The following is a 17,831-nucleotide window of genomic DNA, read 5'->3' as shown; positions in this document are numbered from 1 at the left end:
AAGAGGGACAAAAGGAAGGCAGGCCTAGGTGTAAGCTTCATCTGTCAGTGAGAAGGTAGGCATCCTTTTAATGTCAGGAAGGGGCTGTTCATAGCCCGCAGGATATCCTGTCAAGGAAGATGACCCAAATTCCCACACCCAGAGCCCTTTGTCCACCGTCTGGTGCAATACACAACTCACCACCGGGGGGGCATGAGGGGTCAGGTAACAGGCACAGTCTACTCCAAATCACATACATGATTGCCCTAATCCCTCTTATTGTATTTCTGTTCATAGCCCACTCCTCATTTCAAAGATTACAACATCTATTTTAAAAGTCATATTCCTGCAACGTACCTGTTGGACTTGGCCCTTCTGGCAGGTTCACCCCTGAACTTTTTTGATTTTTACTGGTGACTTGGTGTGGTGATTGGTTGGTTTCTGCGCACTTTCCCTGTGTCCCAGGGTAAAGTGCGTGCGTGCTCTGAGTGCATGTGGTGAGATAGGCCTGCCCTCCCATAGGAATGCATGGGGAATGTATGTGTCCCTAGTAGTTCCTGATGCGTGGGGTGTGCAGGCCCGAGTTTGGTATGTGCGGACTCGTGGGAGTGAATGCTGCGCGATGATGTGTGCGGCGTGTATGTACCTAGTGTGGAAGTGCCACTTCTAGAAGTGGGCACTTCTGTGTGCAGTGTGTCTGTCGCGTGATTGGCTGGTCGTGTCATGTGACGGGCTAGGGATTCCCCAGTGTCAGGATGAGTCACCCAGTGGTGAATGGGGAGATCATCAGCTAGATGGGTGGGAGGAGTCCACCTGGGTCCTGAATAGGACAGGGTTTTCCAAACACAATGCTGGCCCCGCCCCCTGTGGTGCGACTGACGACCCTAGCCCTGCCAATGAATAGAGTGAGGGGCTGAGCACATCAAGGGTGCTCCCCAACCAGCTGCGACTGGTTTTCCCCCTCACCCTGAACCCAGAACAAAGGGTTTGTCTGTATAAAAATGGGGCTGTGTCCCCACAGAAACTGTTCTCTGCCAGGATCTTACCTGAGGGGGGCTGCTGCTGCTGCCGCTGGACCAGAGGACCGCCACTTGGACTACCTCCCTGCCTGGAGGCCCAGTGAGCTGGCTCTGGGTCCAGCCTTGCCCCCACCCCTGCCCTGCTGCATGCAGGGAAGAACTTTTGCTGGACTTTGTGGCTCTTTTTATCCTTAAGCACCAGGAAGGGCTTTCCTTTCCCTCATAGTGCTGGGAGCGCTTTATGTGGGTCCCTAAGCGCCTGGAAGCGCTTTTATTTTCCTTAGAGCTAGGAGCGCTTTATTTCTGAAAGCCGGTGCCCACCCGGCGTTTGCCCCGTATTTGCTGATTCTAGAGTCTCCTGGCAGGTGCCCACCCTGCCAGGGACATTGCCGTAGCTGCTTGCGGGTGCCCACCCCGCTTATTTGCTTATTCTTGCGGCGGGTGCCCACCCCGCCGTATACCGCATCTACGAGGGAGCCTACCCCTCTGATTACTGAGATTGAAAATCACCGCCGCAGCCGGGCTCCCAGAGGAAGTCAGGCAGTTTGTGTTCGGACGGGGGCGTGGTTTAAGCAGGAAGCCGGCGGGAGCCTACCCCGCGCTCCTGCGTGTGCCCGGTGAGTGCCGCTGCTCTCTCTGCAGGACGTCCGGCCGAGAAGAGGAGCCGGGAGGTGTGCGGACCTGAGCGGGACTCCGGAGAAGCAGAGGGAAGTGCTTCGTATGCCGCCAGAGTCCTGGGAAGCCTTCTCCCCCAGCGGAATCGACCCGGTGAGTCAGGGTGGCCTGATTGTGGGAAGGGCGCGAGGTCGCTCCCAAGCCGGGCACATTGTTGTTCAGAGCCCGAGTGAGGCTCCAACGAGGGACCAATCTTTGTTGTGAGCGCTAGTACGCTCCAGCAGGGCACATTGTTTCACGAGCCTGCGAGGCTCGCGAGTCCCTGAGAGGGACTCCAACGGTTGGGGCACATTTTGATTTCGAGCCCACGAGGCTCTAACGGGGCACGTTTGTTTATTGAGCCCACCAGGCTCCAACGTTTGGGGGCATTCTTGTTGGCCGAGCCCAGAGAGGCTCCAAGGTATGCCACATTTGTTTTAAAAGGCACAGTGGTGCCCACACTCCGTGTTCACAGCTGCCCAGCACTTAGTGGGCAGCTGCAGCGTTTAGGTTGTACATTGGGCGCCTGGCTTGCGCAGCCTGCGCAGTCGCGCCGTGACATTATTGGATTGGTCATTTCTGCACCCCTGAGAGGCCAGTTGGCCTGGGGGACAGTTTTTTCTGTATTGTGCCCTCCCCTAGGGTACCTGGTGATTTTTATATATGTACTTTGGCGCCTGCGCAATATCTTTATGATATTCTCCTTCCTAAACTGCGTTTATGCATTGAAGATTGATTTACTAGTAGTAATTATGCTAGTGTGTTCTTGTTTCCTTTCCTGCACCCCTGAATGTGTTTATGCGTCATGTGCTTTGTTTTACACCTCTAAATGTATTTTATGCATCCTGTGTTTAGGTGCTTAGACCCCTACAGGTAGAGTGATACTTAGGTGGTTGTTTTCTCCTTAGTACAGGTGGTACTAGTAAGGTCCTAGTTCCCTGCGTGATATTCCTAAAGGTGGTTAGGGTTGCGTAGGTGGTACTTTCTGTTACCAGTAGTCACTGGTTGGGTGTTATATATGTTATTGTGTGCTATGTTCTAAAATATTATTCCTACGTTCTAAGTGCTATTTCTACAAAGTGCTAATTCCTGACAGTGGTCCATGTGGCCCTGTCCCCTGTATATATAATCCCTTGTAAATTCTGCCCGTGCCTGTTGGCACATTGTAAAGTGTGTGTTTTTATCTAATGTGTTGTGTATAATACAAAGGTTATTTTTATATAATACCTTGTGTGGAGTTTCCTTTGTGGTGGGCCTTGGGTGTTGTTGCTGGGTGCGCGCGCAAACGCTTTACACATCGCCTCAGGGATAAGCCTGTCTGCTCGTGCCAAGCTACCAAGGGGGTGAGCAGGGGTTATCTTTGGCGTGTAACTTCCTTGCCCTGACTAGAGTGGTGGTTTCTGCCTGGCTTTGGCGCAAGCCTCAGCCAACCAGAAATCCCATTTCTAACATTGGTGATCAGCGGTGGGATTTGGACTTGCGTTTGCGCTGTACCGCAGCGGCAACTGGCCGCACTACAAAACTCTGCATTTAGATAAATCACATGGTATAGGGATTATTGTTCTAAGTTGTTTTTAATTGTCATTTCTTTGGAAATGTGTTTTTGTGCACTGTGAGTTAGGTGTCCCTAGCTCGGGAGGGTAGATCATTCCCCTTAGTGCATTGTGTTTTCTGGATTCACCAGAGGGTGGGATCCAGTGGTGGCAGCGTAATAGTGTCCTGTACATTTGTCCCCCGCCCTGCGCCCAGAGTTGGTACCTGTGTCACGTGGTGGTCAGGTTGAGGAATCAGGGGTGGTAGAAACTGCCTTACCAGTCCGAGGGGAGGGTTGTGTGTGGATGAGTGGTGAGTGGCACTAAGCAAGTGAGTGTGAGTTCTCTGGGTTAGAGAGCTTGCTGAATCTTTTTGTGAAGTGTGTACTCCTGTTAAGCTCAGACCCCTAGGTTCCCTGTGTGATCTTTTCTCTAGAACGTCTGCCAGAATGGAGCCTGCTTTTGATCTCAGTGATCTAGTTTATTACAGTATGCAGGAGTTGGAAAGGTTCTGTAGAGAGAGAAACATAGGGGTGAGCGAGTCAGACACGGTGTACGAATTGAGGAACTACATGATTGGATGGCAAGCAGATGAATGGGAACGTGAGCGCAGTGAGGAAGAAAGGGCCCGGGCCTCACACCTGGAGGGTGGTGGGTCCGTGGGGAGCCCTGAAGATTTAGAAGAAGATGACAGTACCTGGACTCCAGTAGAGAGTGAGGACCCCGTAGGTAGGGAGTCCCTTGCTGGGTCCAGCGTAGGAGATAGCGCCTCATCCCTTTCCTTGTCCCCTGAGTATAGTGGTAGTTTTCTGGATTCCCCAGTGAGGGTGGAGTCCAGGGGGGGCAGCGATATAAAGTGCAGTACAGAGAGTCCCAGTCCCCCGAGTGTGGTACCTTGTTCCCGAGAGGAGGAATGTAGGTTGAAGTTCAGGGGCAGTAAGAAGCTGTCTCACCAGTCTTGGGAGGAGGCTGTGGAGGAATGTCATGATGCACTGGTGGACTGGTTGGTGTTTAACCCGGAGCAGGATTTGGATGGAGTACTAAATATGATTATCAAGGAGCAGATGCTCAGTAGTTGTTCTCCAGGGTTGCGCCAACACCTGTTGAGGTATAACTCTTTTTGTCCATTTGAACTTGCAGAGGAAGCAGACCGCTGGGAAAGGGCCAGAGGTTCTCTAGTGTCATTAGTGAGTGATTCCAACAATAGTGGGTCAGAGATCCTCCAGCCCAGCGTGGTGGAGGAGGCTCAGTGTAGCCCAGCTAGGTCCCAGGATAGCGAGGAGGGTGTAGGGGCTCACTGCCTGGCTCAGTGGAGCAGGAGTGAGGGGGTGACCGAGGGTCCCCAGACGCCCGAAACCCTGCCTCAGGACTTGGATGGTTTCATGAGGGAACACCAAGTTGGGGACCTAGGCTGTCCTGTTAGTCCACTTGAGGAAGATCTCTTAGTGAGTGGAGGACCTGGAGCACCTGTAACCAGGGCTCCTGTGGTTCTGGAGTCTGGCAGTACTGCTCCGGTAGGGAGGGTACAGGAGTCCAGCGTGAGTGATTGGGGGATGAGTTCCCCAGTGGAAGAGCCGGTGGGTCAGGGACTTCCCAGTTGGGCTAGGATCCCGTGTAGTGACCAGGGTGACACCACTTCTGTTCTGGGGGATCTCCGCGCACTGTCAGGTGGACAGGGGACGGGAGATCAGCGCCAGACAGACAGTCGCTCGACATACGTGTCATTTGATAGCCTCAGGGGGATGGAGTGGAGATCCCCAGAAGTCCTGGAGTGCCAGGCAATTATTCCACCAAAGGTTCTAGGCCGGAGGTTGGAAGGCCAGGTTCGGGATCAGCCTGACCTGAAGGGTGGGACGTCTGTAATCAGCGTCCCGACCAGTTCTTCTTCCAGAGGTACCGCCCCAGTTGGTAGGGAGCAGGGTTCTGGAAGGGGGTGCAGAGGGTGGGAGAGCCCACCTCTGCCCCCGGTACAACCTGAGGGGTTAAACCCTGGGTTGGAATGGCGTTCTAGGTGTACCCCTCGCCAGAGGAGGAGGAACCCTAGGAGAAGAGGTAGGGGGAGGAGAGCCTTCCCTGAGACTCCTGGTCCGCCTGAGGGTGTAGACCCTAGGCTGGAGAACCAGTGGCAGTCTAGTCCTGTCTTTCAGAGAGGAAGAGTGGAGAATGGCCGCTATGTGCCAGGGGTTACTACCCCCCACTCTGTGGTTAGGCAAAGACCAGTGGCACCTGGGTGGCCTAGGGCCTGGTCTTGGCCGCGGACAACTTGGGAGTACCAGTGGGGTAGCCCAGTTGGTCCAGACAGTGGTGTTAGGAAAAATTCCATGGGTTCGCCGTGGCGTAGAACCGGAGGGTGTCCCTGCAGTTGCGGGCCCGCGTCCGTGTTCTATCGCCCCAAGCAGGGAAGTCCATCACGGTGGTGATTGGGCTGCCCTGCGTTTTGGCTGGAAGGGGGTTGTGTTGGACTTGGCCCTTCTGGCAGGTTCACCCCTGAACTTTTTTGATTTTTACTGGTGACTTGGTGTGGTGATTGGTTGGTTTCTGCGCACTTTCCCTGTGTCCCAGGGTAAAGTGCGTGCGTGCTCTGAGTGCATGTGGTGAGATAGGCCTGCCCTCCCATAGGAATGCATGGGGAATGTATGTGTCCCTAGTAGTTCCTGATGCGTGGGGTGTGCAGGCCCGAGTTTGGTATGTGCGGACTCGTGGGAGTGTATGCTGCGCGATGATGTGTGCGGCGTGTATGTACCTAGTGTGGAAGTGCCACTTCTAGAAGTGGGCACTTCTGTGTGCAGTGTGTCTGTCGCGTGATTGGCTGGTCGTGTCATGTGACGGGCTAGGGATTCCCCAGTGTCAGGATGAGTCACCCAGTGGTGAATGGGGAGATCATCAGCTAGATGGGTGGGAGGAGTCCACCTGGGTCCTGAATAGGACAGGGTTTTCCAAACACAATGCTGGCCCCGCCCCCTGTGGTGCGACTGACGACCCTAGCCCTGCCAATGAATAGAGTGAGGGGCTGAGCACATCAAGGGTGCTCCCCAACCAGCTGCGACTGGTTTTCCCCCTCACCCTGAACCCAGAACAAAGGGTTTGTCTGTATAAAAATGGGGCTGTGTCCCCACAGAAACTGTTCTCTGCCAGGATCTTACCTGAGGGGGGCTGCTGCTGCTGCCGCTGGACCAGAGGACCGCCACTTGGACTACCTCCCTGCCTGGAGGCCCAGTGAGCTGGCTCTGGGTCCAGCCTTGCCCCCACCCCTGCCCTGCTGCATGCAGGGAAGAACTTTTGCTGGACTTTGTGGCTCTTTTTATCCTTAAGCACCAGGAAGGGCTTTCCTTTCCCTCATAGTGCTGGGAGCGCTTTATGTGGGTCCCTAAGCGCCTGGAAGCGCTTTTATTTTCCTTAGAGCTAGGAGCGCTTTATTTCTGAAAGCCGGTGCCCACCCGGCGTTTGCCCCGTATTTGCTGATTCTAGAGTCTCCTGGCAGGTGCCCACCCTGCCAGGGACATTGCCGTAGCTGCTTGCGGGTGCCCACCCCGCTTATTTGCTTATTCTTGCGGCGGGTGCCCACCCCGCCGTATACCGCATCTACGAGGGAGCCTACCCCTCTGATTACTGAGATTGAAAATCACCGCCGCAGCCGGGCTCCCAGAGGAAGTCAGGCAGTTTGTGTTCGGACGGGGGCGTGGTTTAAGCAGGAAGCCGGCGGGAGCCTACCCCGCGCTCCTGCGTGTGCCCGGTGAGTGCCGCTGCTCTCTCTGCAGGACGTCCGGCCGAGAAGAGGAGCCGGGAGGTGTGCGGACCTGAGCGGGACTCCGGAGAAGCAGAGGGAAGTGCTTCGTATGCCGCCAGAGTCCTGGGAAGCCTTCTCCCCCAGCGGAATCGACCCGGTGAGTCAGGGTGGCCTGATTGTGGGAAGGGCGCGAGGTCGCTCCCAAGCCGGGCACATTGTTGTTCAGAGCCCGAGTGAGGCTCCAACGAGGGACCAATCTTTGTTGTGAGCGCTAGTACGCTCCAGCAGGGCACATTGTTTCACGAGCCTGCGAGGCTCGCGAGTCCCTGAGAGGGACTCCAACGGTTGGGGCACATTTTGATTTCGAGCCCACAAGGCTCTAACGGGGCACGTTTGTTTATTGAGCCCACCAGGCTCCAACGTTTGGGGGCATTCTTGTTGGCCGAGCCCAGAGAGGCTCCAAGGTATGCCACATTTGTTTTAAAAGGCACAGTGGTGCCCACACTCCGTGTTCACAGCTGCCCAGCACTTAGTGGGCAGCTGCAGCGTTTAGGTTGTACATTGGGCGCCTGGCTTGCGCAGCCTGCGCAGTCGCGCCGTGACATTATTGGATTGGTCATTTCTGCACCCCTGAGAGGCCAGTTGGCCTGGGGGACAGTTTTTTCTGTATTGTGCCCTCCCCTAGGGTACCTGGTGATTTTTATATATGTACTTTGGCGCCTGCGCAATATCTTTATGATATTCTCCTTCCTAAACTGCGTTTATGCATTGAAGATTGATTTACTAGTAGTAATTATGCTAGTGTGTTCTTGTTTCCTTTCCTGCACCCCTGAATGTGTTTATGCGTCATGTGCTTTGTTTTACACCTCTAAATGTATTTTATGCATCCTGTGTTTAGGTGCTTAGACCCCTACAGGTAGAGTGATACTTAGGTGGTTGTTTTCTCCTTAGTACAGGTGGTACTAGTAAGGTCCTAGTTCCCTGCGTGATATTCCTAAAGGTGGTTAGGGTTGCGTAGGTGGTACTTTCTGTTACCAGTAGTCACTGGTTGGGTGTTATATATGTTATTGTGTGCTATGTTCTAAAATATTATTCCTACGTTCTAAGTGCTATTTCTACAAAGTGCTAATTCCTGACAGTGGTCCATGTGGCCCTGTCCCCTGTATATATAATCCCTTGTAAATTCTGCCCGTGCCTGTTGGCACATTGTAAAGTGTGTGTTTTTATCTAATGTGTTGTGTATAATACAAAGGTTATTTTTATATAATACCTTGTGTGGAGTTTCCTTTGTGGTGGGCCTTGGGTGTTGTTGCTGGGTGCGCGCGCAAACGCTTTACACATCGCCTCAGGGATAAGCCTGTCTGCTCGTGCCAAGCTACCAAGGGGGTGAGCAGGGGTTATCTTTGGCGTGTAACTTCCTTGCCCTGACTAGAGTGGTGGTTTCTGCCTGGCTTTGGCGCAAGCCTCAGCCAACCAGAAATCCCATTTCTAACATTGGTGATCAGCGGTGGGATTTGGACTTGCGTTTGCGCTGTACCGCAGCGGCAACTGGCCGCACTACAAAACTCTGCATTTAGATAAATCACATGGTATAGGGATTATTGTTCTAAGTTGTTTTTAATTGTCATTTCTTTGGAAATGTGTTTTTGTGCACTGTGAGTTAGGTGTCCCTAGCTCGGGAGGGTAGATCATTCCCCTTAGTGCATTGTGTTTTCTGGATTCACCAGAGGGTGGGATCCAGTGGTGGCAGCGTAATAGTGTCCTGTACATTTGTCCCCCGCCCTGCGCCCAGAGTTGGTACCTGTGTCACGTGGTGGTCAGGTTGAGGAATCAGGGGTGGTAGAAACTGCCTTACCAGTCCGAGGGGAGGGTTGTGTGTGGATGAGTGGTGAGTGGCACTAGGCAAGTGAGTGTGAGTTCTCTGGGTTAGAGAGCTTGCTGAATCTTTTTGTGAAGTGTGTACTCCTGTTAAGCTCAGACCCCTAGGTTCCCTGTGTGATCTTTTCTCTAGAACGTCTGCCAGAATGGAGCCTGCTTTTGATCTCAGTGATCTAGTTTATTACAGTATGCAGGAGTTGGAAAGGTTCTGTAGAGAGAGAAACATAGGGGTGAGCGAGTCAGACACGGTGTACGAATTGAGGAACTACATGATTGGATGGCAAGCAGATGAATGGGAACGTGAGCGCAGTGAGGAAGAAAGGGCCCGGGCCTCACACCTGGAGGGTGGTGGGTCCGTGGGGAGCCCTGAAGATTTAGAAGAAGATGACAGTACCTGGACTCCAGTAGAGAGTGAGGACCCCGTAGGTAGGGAGTCCCTTGCTGGGTCCAGCGTAGGAGATAGCGCCTCATCCCTTTCCTTGTCCCCTGAGTATAGTGGTAGTTTTCTGGATTCCCCAGTGAGGGTGGAGTCCAGGGGGGGCAGCGATATAAAGTGCAGTACAGAGAGTCCCAGTCCCCCGAGTGTGGTACCTTGTTCCCGAGAGGAGGAATGTAGGTTGAAGTTCAGGGGCAGTAAGAAGCTGTCTCACCAGTCTTGGGAGGAGGCTGTGGAGGAATGTCATGATGCACTGGTGGACTGGTTGGTGTTTAACCCGGAGCAGGATTTGGATGGAGTACTAAATATGATTATCAAGGAGCAGATGCTCAGTAGTTGTTCTCCAGGGTTGCGCCAACACCTGTTGAGGTATAACTCTTTTTGTCCATTTGAACTTGCAGAGGAAGCAGACCGCTGGGAAAGGGCCAGAGGTTCTCTAGTGTCATTAGTGAGTGATTCCAACAATAGTGGGTCAGAGATCCTCCAGCCCAGCGTGGTGGAGGAGGCTCAGTGTAGCCCAGCTAGGTCCCAGGATAGCGAGGAGGGTGTAGGGGCTCACTGCCTGGCTCAGTGGAGCAGGAGTGAGGGGGTGACCGAGGGTCCCCAGACGCCCGAAACCCTGCCTCAGGACTTGGATGGTTTCATGAGGGAACACCAAGTTGGGGACCTAGGCTGTCCTGTTAGTCCACTTGAGGAAGATCTCTTAGTGAGTGGAGGACCTGGAGCACCTGTAACCAGGGCTCCTGTGGTTCTGGAGTCTGGCAGTACTGCTCCGGTAGGGAGGGTACAGGAGTCCAGCGTGAGTGATTGGGGGATGAGTTCCCCAGTGGAAGAGCCGGTGGGTCAGGGACTTCCCAGTTGGGCTAGGATCCCGTGTAGTGACCAGGGTGACACCACTTCTGTTCTGGGGGATCTCCGCGCACTGTCAGGTGGACAGGGGACGGGAGATCAGCGCCAGACAGACAGTCGCTCGACATACGTGTCATTTGATAGCCTCAGGGGGATGGAGTGGAGATCCCCAGAAGTCCTGGAGTGCCAGGCAATTATTCCACCAAAGGTTCTAGGCCGGAGGTTGGAAGGCCAGGTTCGGGATCAGCCTGACCTGAAGGGTGGGACGTCTGTAATCAGCGTCCCGACCAGTTCTTCTTCCAGAGGTACCGCCCCAGTTGGTAGGGAGCAGGGTTCTGGAAGGGGGTGCAGAGGGTGGGAGAGCCCACCTCTGCCCCCGGTACAACCTGAGGGGTTAAACCCTGGGTTGGAATGGCGTTCTAGGTGTACCCCTCGCCAGAGGAGGAGGAACCCTAGGAGAAGAGGTAGGGGGAGGAGAGCCTTCCCTGAGACTCCTGGTCCGCCTGAGGGTGTAGACCCTAGGCTGGAGAACCAGTGGCAGTCTAGTCCTGTCTTTCAGAGAGGAAGAGTGGAGAATGGCCGCTATGTGCCAGGGGTTACTACCCCCCACTCTGTGGTTAGGCAAAGACCAGTGGCACCTGGGTGGCCTAGGGCCTGGTCTTGGCCGCGGACAACTTGGGAGTACCAGTGGGGTAGCCCAGTTGGTCCAGACAGTGGTGTTAGGAAAAATTCCATGGGTTCGCCGTGGCGTAGAACCGGAGGGTGTCCCTGCAGTTGCGGGCCCGCGTCCGTGTTCTATCGCCCCAAGCAGGGAAGTCCATCACGGTGGTGATTGGGCTGCCCTGCGTTTTGGCTGGAAGGGGGTTGTGTTGGACTTGGCCCTTCTGGCAGGTTCACCCCTGAACTTTTTTGATTTTTACTGGTGACTTGGTGTGGTGATTGGTTGGTTTCTGCGCACTTTCCCTGTGTCCCAGGGTAAAGTGCGTGCGTGCTCTGAGTGCATGTGGTGAGATAGGCCTGCCCTCCCATAGGAATGCATGGGGAATGTATGTGTCCCTAGTAGTTCCTGATGCGTGGGGTGTGCAGGCCCGAGTTTGGTATGTGCGGACTCGTGGGAGTGAATGCTGCGCGATGATGTGTGCGGCGTGTATGTACCTAGTGTGGAAGTGCCACTTCTAGAAGTGGGCACTTCTGTGTGCAGTGTGTCTGTCGCGTGATTGGCTGGTCGTGTCATGTGACGGGCTAGGGATTCCCCAGTGTCAGGATGAGTCACCCAGTGGTGAATGGGGAGATCATCAGCTAGATGGGTGGGAGGAGTCCACCTGGGTCCTGAATAGGACAGGGTTTTCCAAACACAATGCTGGCCCCGCCCCCTGTGGTGCGACTGACGACCCTAGCCCTGCCAATGAATAGAGTGAGGGGCTGAGCACATCAAGGGTGCTCCCCAACCAGCTGCGACTGGTTTTCCCCCTCACCCTGAACCCAGAACAAAGGGTTTGTCTGTATAAAAATGGGGCTGTGTCCCCACAGAAACTGTTCTCTGCCAGGATCTTACCTGAGGGGGGCTGCTGCTGCTGCCGCTGGACCAGAGGACCGCCACTTGGACTACCTCCCTGCCTGGAGGCCCAGTGAGCTGGCTCTGGGTCCAGCCTTGCCCCCACCCCTGCCCTGCTGCATGCAGGGAAGAACTTTTGCTGGACTTTGTGGCTCTTTTTATCCTTAAGCACCAGGAAGGGCTTTCCTTTCCCTCATAGTGCTGGGAGCGCTTTATGTGGGTCCCTAAGCGCCTGGAAGCGCTTTTATTTTCCTTAGCGCTAGGAGCGCTTTATTTCTGAAAGCCGGTGCCCACCCGGCGTTTGCCCCGTATTTGCTGATTCTAGAGTCTCCTGGCAGGTGCCCACCCTGCCAGGGACATTGCCGTAGCTGCTTGCGGGTGCCCACCCCGCTTATTTGCTTATTCTTGCGGCGGGTGCCCACCCCGCCGTATACCGCATCTACGAGGGAGCCTACCCCTCTGATTACTGAGATTGAAAATCACCGCCGCAGCCGGGCTCCCAGAGGAAGTCAGGCAGTTTGTGTTCGGACGGGGGCGTGGTTTAAGCAGGAAGCCGGCGGGAGCCTACCCCGCGCTCCTGCGTGTGCCCGGTGAGTGCCGCTGCTCTCTCTGCAGGACGTCCGGCCGAGAAGAGGAGCCGGGAGGTGTGCGGACCTGAGCGGGACTCCGGAGAAGCAGAGGGAAGTGCTTCGTATGCCGCCAGAGTCCTGGGAAGCCTTCTCCCCCAGCGGAATCGACCCGGTGAGTCAGGGTGGCCTGATTGTGGGAAGGGCGCGAGGTCGCTCCCAAGCCGGGCGCATTGTTGTTCAGAGCCCGAGTGAGGCTCCAACGAGGGACCAATCTTTGTTGTGAGCGCTAGTACGCTCCAGCAGGGCACATTGTTTCACGAGCCTGCGAGGCTCGCGAGTCCCTGAGAGGGACTCCAACGGTTGGGGCACATTTTGATTTCGAGCCCACGAGGCTCTAACGGGGCACGTTTGTTTATTGAGCCCACCAGGCTCCAACGTTTGGGGGCATTCTTGTTGGCCGAGCCCAGAGAGGCTCCAAGGTATGCCACATTTGTTTTAAAAGGCACAGTGGTGCCCACACTCCGTGTTCACAGCTGCCCAGCACTTAGTGGGCAGCTGCAGCGTTTAGGTTGTACATTGGGCGCCTGGCTTGCGCAGCCTGCGCAGTCGCGCCGTGACATTATTGGATTGGTCATTTCTGCACCCCTGAGAGGCCAGTTGGCCTGGGGGACAGTTTTTTCTGTATTGTGCCCTCCCCTAGGGTACCTGGTGATTTTTATATATGTACTTTGGCGCCTGCGCAATATCTTTATGATATTCTCCTTCCTAAACTGCGTTTATGCATTGAAGATTGATTTACTAGTAGTAATTATGCTAGTGTGTTCTTGTTTCCTTTCCTGCACCCCTGAATGTGTTTATGCGTCATGTGCTTTGTTTTACACCTCTAAATGTATTTTATGCATCCTGTGTTTAGGTGCTTAGACCCCTACAGGTAGAGTGATACTTAGGTGGTTGTTTTCTCCTTAGTACAGGTGGTACTAGTAAGGTCCTAGTTCCCTGCGTGATATTCCTAAAGGTGGTTAGGGTTGCGTAGGTGGTACTTTCTGTTACCAGTAGTCACTGGTTGGGTGTTATATATGTTATTGTGTGCTATGTTCTAAAATATTATTCCTACGTTCTAAGTGCTATTTCTACAAAGTGCTAATTCCTGACAGTGGTCCATGTGGCCCTGTCCCCTGTATATATAATCCCTTGTAAATTCTGCCCGTGCCTGTTGGCACATTGTAAAGTGTGTGTTTTTATCTAATGTGTTGTGTATAATACAAAGGTTATTTTTATATAATACCTTGTGTGGAGTTTCCTTTGTGGTGGGCCTTGGGTGTTGTTGCTGGGTGCGCGCGCAAACGCTTTACACATCGCCTCAGGGATAAGCCTGTCTGCTCGTGCCAAGCTACCAAGGGGGTGAGCAGGGGTTATCTTTGGCGTGTAACTTCCTTGCCCTGACTAGAGTGGTGGTTTCTGCCTGGCTTTGGCGCAAGCCTCAGCCAACCAGAAATCCCATTTCTAACAGTACCAATATCCAGGGCCACTAGAATTATGCAACATGGGATGACCAAATTATGCAACAGGGTTTTCTAAATTATGCTGACCAAATTATGCAGCATAATGTAGCACATATTGTGATAGTATTACCAAAATAGTAATTTTTATTCAAGCTACAACTATTAGGGCAATGGCTTCTTCTCCCCATTAGAGTCATTATAACACCCAAATACAGCAATAAGCAGCAAACAGATTGCCAGTCAACCTTTGTGAAGGGCCTTTTACTGTGCTGCAACATGTATTGTCACATTTTTAGTAACATTTGATCCATTTGAGCTTAAAACAAAATGTGTTTTTTGTTAAAATGTGTGGATTATTCAGATCATGATGGATTATGCAGCAAATGAGACAAATCCATGTTTGTGTGGAAATCTTTGCTGTCACAAAATTGAAAAATTCCAGTGGCCTTGATGCTACCTCATCATGTCACTTATCTATTCATACTGCCAACAATTTGCTTGAATTCACATACTCTCCTCCCACTAAACTAACTCTTATTAATTCAATCTACCACTTAAAAACTAGAGTAAATGCGTGGAATGGTTTACTATAGAATACAAGTGCACAGGACAAATTTGAACAACCATAATCACTAACCTTAGGTTCCAGAGCAGCATGCTGTCCTGCGAAAAGAGCTTCAACGTCTCGTGCTGGGTAGTAAGGCTTATATCTGTGCAATTACAATACAATTACAATGCCTTTCTAATTGAAAATAGTTTGAAAACATTAGACATATTCCATCTGGCCTCCATGTGAAAGCACACTATGGAATTTGTCACTTTTTGACTTGTTGAACAAGGCGAGGTGACAAATGAGATCAGAATCCATTGAGCTTTGTTTGATATTTTAGATGACTGTGGTATCAAAACTGGATGTCTCTTTAAAAAACACGGCTGTTTCCAGCACACCTACCTGGGGGCATATCTACAAGGCAGCGATGTAAAATTATCGCTATATCAGCAAGGTCACGCTATCACGTGAAACCCTGCCTTAGCGCCTGAATTCCTAACACCCATCTTTGCATCTCTAATGAGATGCAAAGTGGGCGTTCGTCCCCAGGATAACGGAAGAAATGTCGTTAAGCGACATTTCTCCTACTATCAAGCCTCACGCAAAGCAGCATACCGACAAGAAAAGTAGCGATGACCTCTGTTATCACTACTTTCTTTACGCCTGCTTTGAAACTGACTTAGCCATGATATCCTCTGGAAGGTGGATATCATGCCTAAGTATGTGAGGCCCTATCAGCAAGCTATTGCCAAACTTCGTGGGATTATCGCTGGGTTTCCAACGATAATCGCACGTTTGGCAGTTAGCGCTAGGATTTTTATCGCTTTTGAGATAAGCGTTGCTAATAGCACGCTATCCCAGCGATAAAAATCCACGCTAGCCGGCGATAATTATCCTAGCGCTAAGTGCGCTTAGCGATAATTATCGCCGGTTGTTGCTGATATGCCCCTAGGCTCTCCATTAACAGACGTTCGCTGCACGAAATTGAAAAACAATTCATACGGTCCCTTCTGCAATGCACAACGGTCTTGGAATACTGCAGGCATTCGGCACACACTACACTTTATATACAACACATGCTGTGGATGGCAGTTTATAACACATTTGATTGGCTGATGAGCAGAAGCCTCTTTAAATTTACTCTGGAAATGGAAAGACCCCACCTCCCCCAAGGTTATAAAACGATTTTTAACAACGCGCTTCCCTCCATCCATGTACTCACACGATTAGCAATTCACCTATCTATCCATATACCTAATCATTCATCCACCCATGTACAAAAGCATCTATCCATTCATGCAATTGACATTTTTCACAAACTCACACACTCAGGACATCCCACACAGAAAAAACCCATTAGCCACAAAAACAAAAGTATCATTGATAAAAAGACAACCAATGAGTCCCGTGAAATCCTCCTAACACTTGAACGTCAGTGTTTTACCGATTTTTATTTGTTCGCGGTGCCTGACCAGGGCTCATGCTTTTAAATATCCCCTCGCTCTTCGATGGTTATTTTTTGCTTTATTTGATACAAAAAGGACACAATGGTGCAGATTTACAAGCCCCTTGCGCCACTTTTGCGTCACTTTTCCCATGTTAAAAGTGATGCAAAAGTGGCGCAAGGGGCTTGTAAATCTGCCCCTATGGGGCAGATTTATGTTTCCTGGCGCATCCCTGCAAATCAGCAGGGATGCGTCAGGAAAGATGTTCACGCAAGTTTACCCTTGCGCCACCACACATGCGCCGCATTTACAATGCAGCGCATCGTGGCGCAAGGATAAACAGATGCGTGACGTATCTGATGACATAAGGGCGGTGCATTGCTGGAGTCGTGTCGCAAGCACGACGCAACTCCAGCAATGCTCAGCAGCTGCCCATACCTAACATGCTGCGTCATGCCTTACGCCTGCTTCAAGCAGGCGCAGGGTTTTGACGCAGCAGCGTCGGAAAAGTGACTCAGTGAAATCTTGTAGATTTCACTGCGTCACATTTCCGAGGCTTTTTCCGACGGAACGCCAACCCTGCATACATTAAACCTGACGCAGGTTTAATGTAGTGCAGGGCTTTACAACGTGACGCATCTCCCTAGATGCGTCACGTTGTAAATAAGGCGCAACATGGCGCATGGTTTACGCCGCCGCTGCGTCACAGAAGTGACGCTACGGCGGCGTAAATGTCTCGCAAGGGGATTGTAAATCTGCCCGTATATGTTTAATGCTCTAATGAAAATGACCCTGTTATTGTATCTGCAGCCAATACAAGGGAGGAATCATGTATAGGTTCTAACATGCGCATATTCCTTCTCTGTAACCTTCTATGCTAACAGAGGCCTCGCCTCCTCCTCAGCAGGCCAATGGTACACTTTAGAAAGCAGGTTAAATATTAAAACTAAAAGCATTTTCAACTTGGACTTAACGGCAGAATTTCTTGAAAATTGTATTACTGACTACAATTATAGTTCTGTTTGGGCCCCATATCAGTCTTACTTTGATTACGATACAGAAAAAGTGTTCACTTTTTACAGCTAACTCGAATTGGAAATGTTTACTCTCTAGAAATATGAGACACAGCAAGTCTCCTCTCTGAGCAAACATCTGTGAAAAATGAAACACAGCAGGGAAGCGACGCATGTTAAATTGACTGTATTGTGTGCAAACCCAGAGTCAAGGTTCAGCGGCTGGCTCAGTTGCGGGGTCAGCATATGAAATTCGAAATAAGTCCACCAGATACAGGCTGTGTTTGTTCCTGTGACCAGTCAACACACACAAAAAATAGTTATAATAGAAATAGAAATTATTTTTAAAAAACTCATGAGTCTGACAACAAAAATATGTAAATACTTAACTCTTATTTCCCAAAATATTTAAAACGCACAATACGAAATAAAGACTAATATCCCATGAGTAAGTGACGGGAATAGTAGAGGTTGTGCATGTGTGTGCTATATACATATTTCTGAATGTATTGTCGTGTGACTCTGATCCTTTGCTAGAGCTAACTGTTCTACTTATTATCGTTAAAACACTGACATCTGTTTTCCATTTTTCGTAATGTTTTCATTGATTTTTCTCCCAACCGTAAACATCAGGCAATGTGCATTACAGTAGTTTGATTCAATACAAAGCATTACATCATCATTCGGTATATCATCTAGCCATTTTGTATATACACTCAATGGTCCCCCCATTCCGCCCACTCATACCCGTCTCCCCTTTCCGTTCTACATGGAGAGTTCAATGTTCAGTTCAAGGTTTGCTTCCTGCACACCCTCTGCACATGTTTCAATAATCTGACCAAATAATGCATCAATGTAAATGTAAGCCAGTCTCTCCCCCTATGCCTCCCTAACCCTTGCCACTGGTGTGACCTTTGATAAAATACTTATAAAGCAAGCCACACTGTATAATAATTACGATTAATGCAACTCTTCTCCCTCTGGTCTAAGCGGTCCGACCGAACATGTTCCTAGTTCTAAATCAGCGCCACTTGGAACTGTTAGGAACCCACTATGATCCACTCATTCGGCATCTCCAACCCCTACCCTCCATCAGACTCTGCGTCCGGCATCTGCAGTGACA

This window comes from Triturus cristatus, chromosome 5_2, assembly GCF_964204655.1.
Source record: "Triturus cristatus chromosome 5_2, aTriCri1.1, whole genome shotgun sequence".
Lineage (NCBI taxonomy): Eukaryota > Metazoa > Chordata > Amphibia > Caudata > Salamandridae > Triturus > Triturus cristatus.
Note: the sequence above shows the minus strand (reverse complement) of the source record.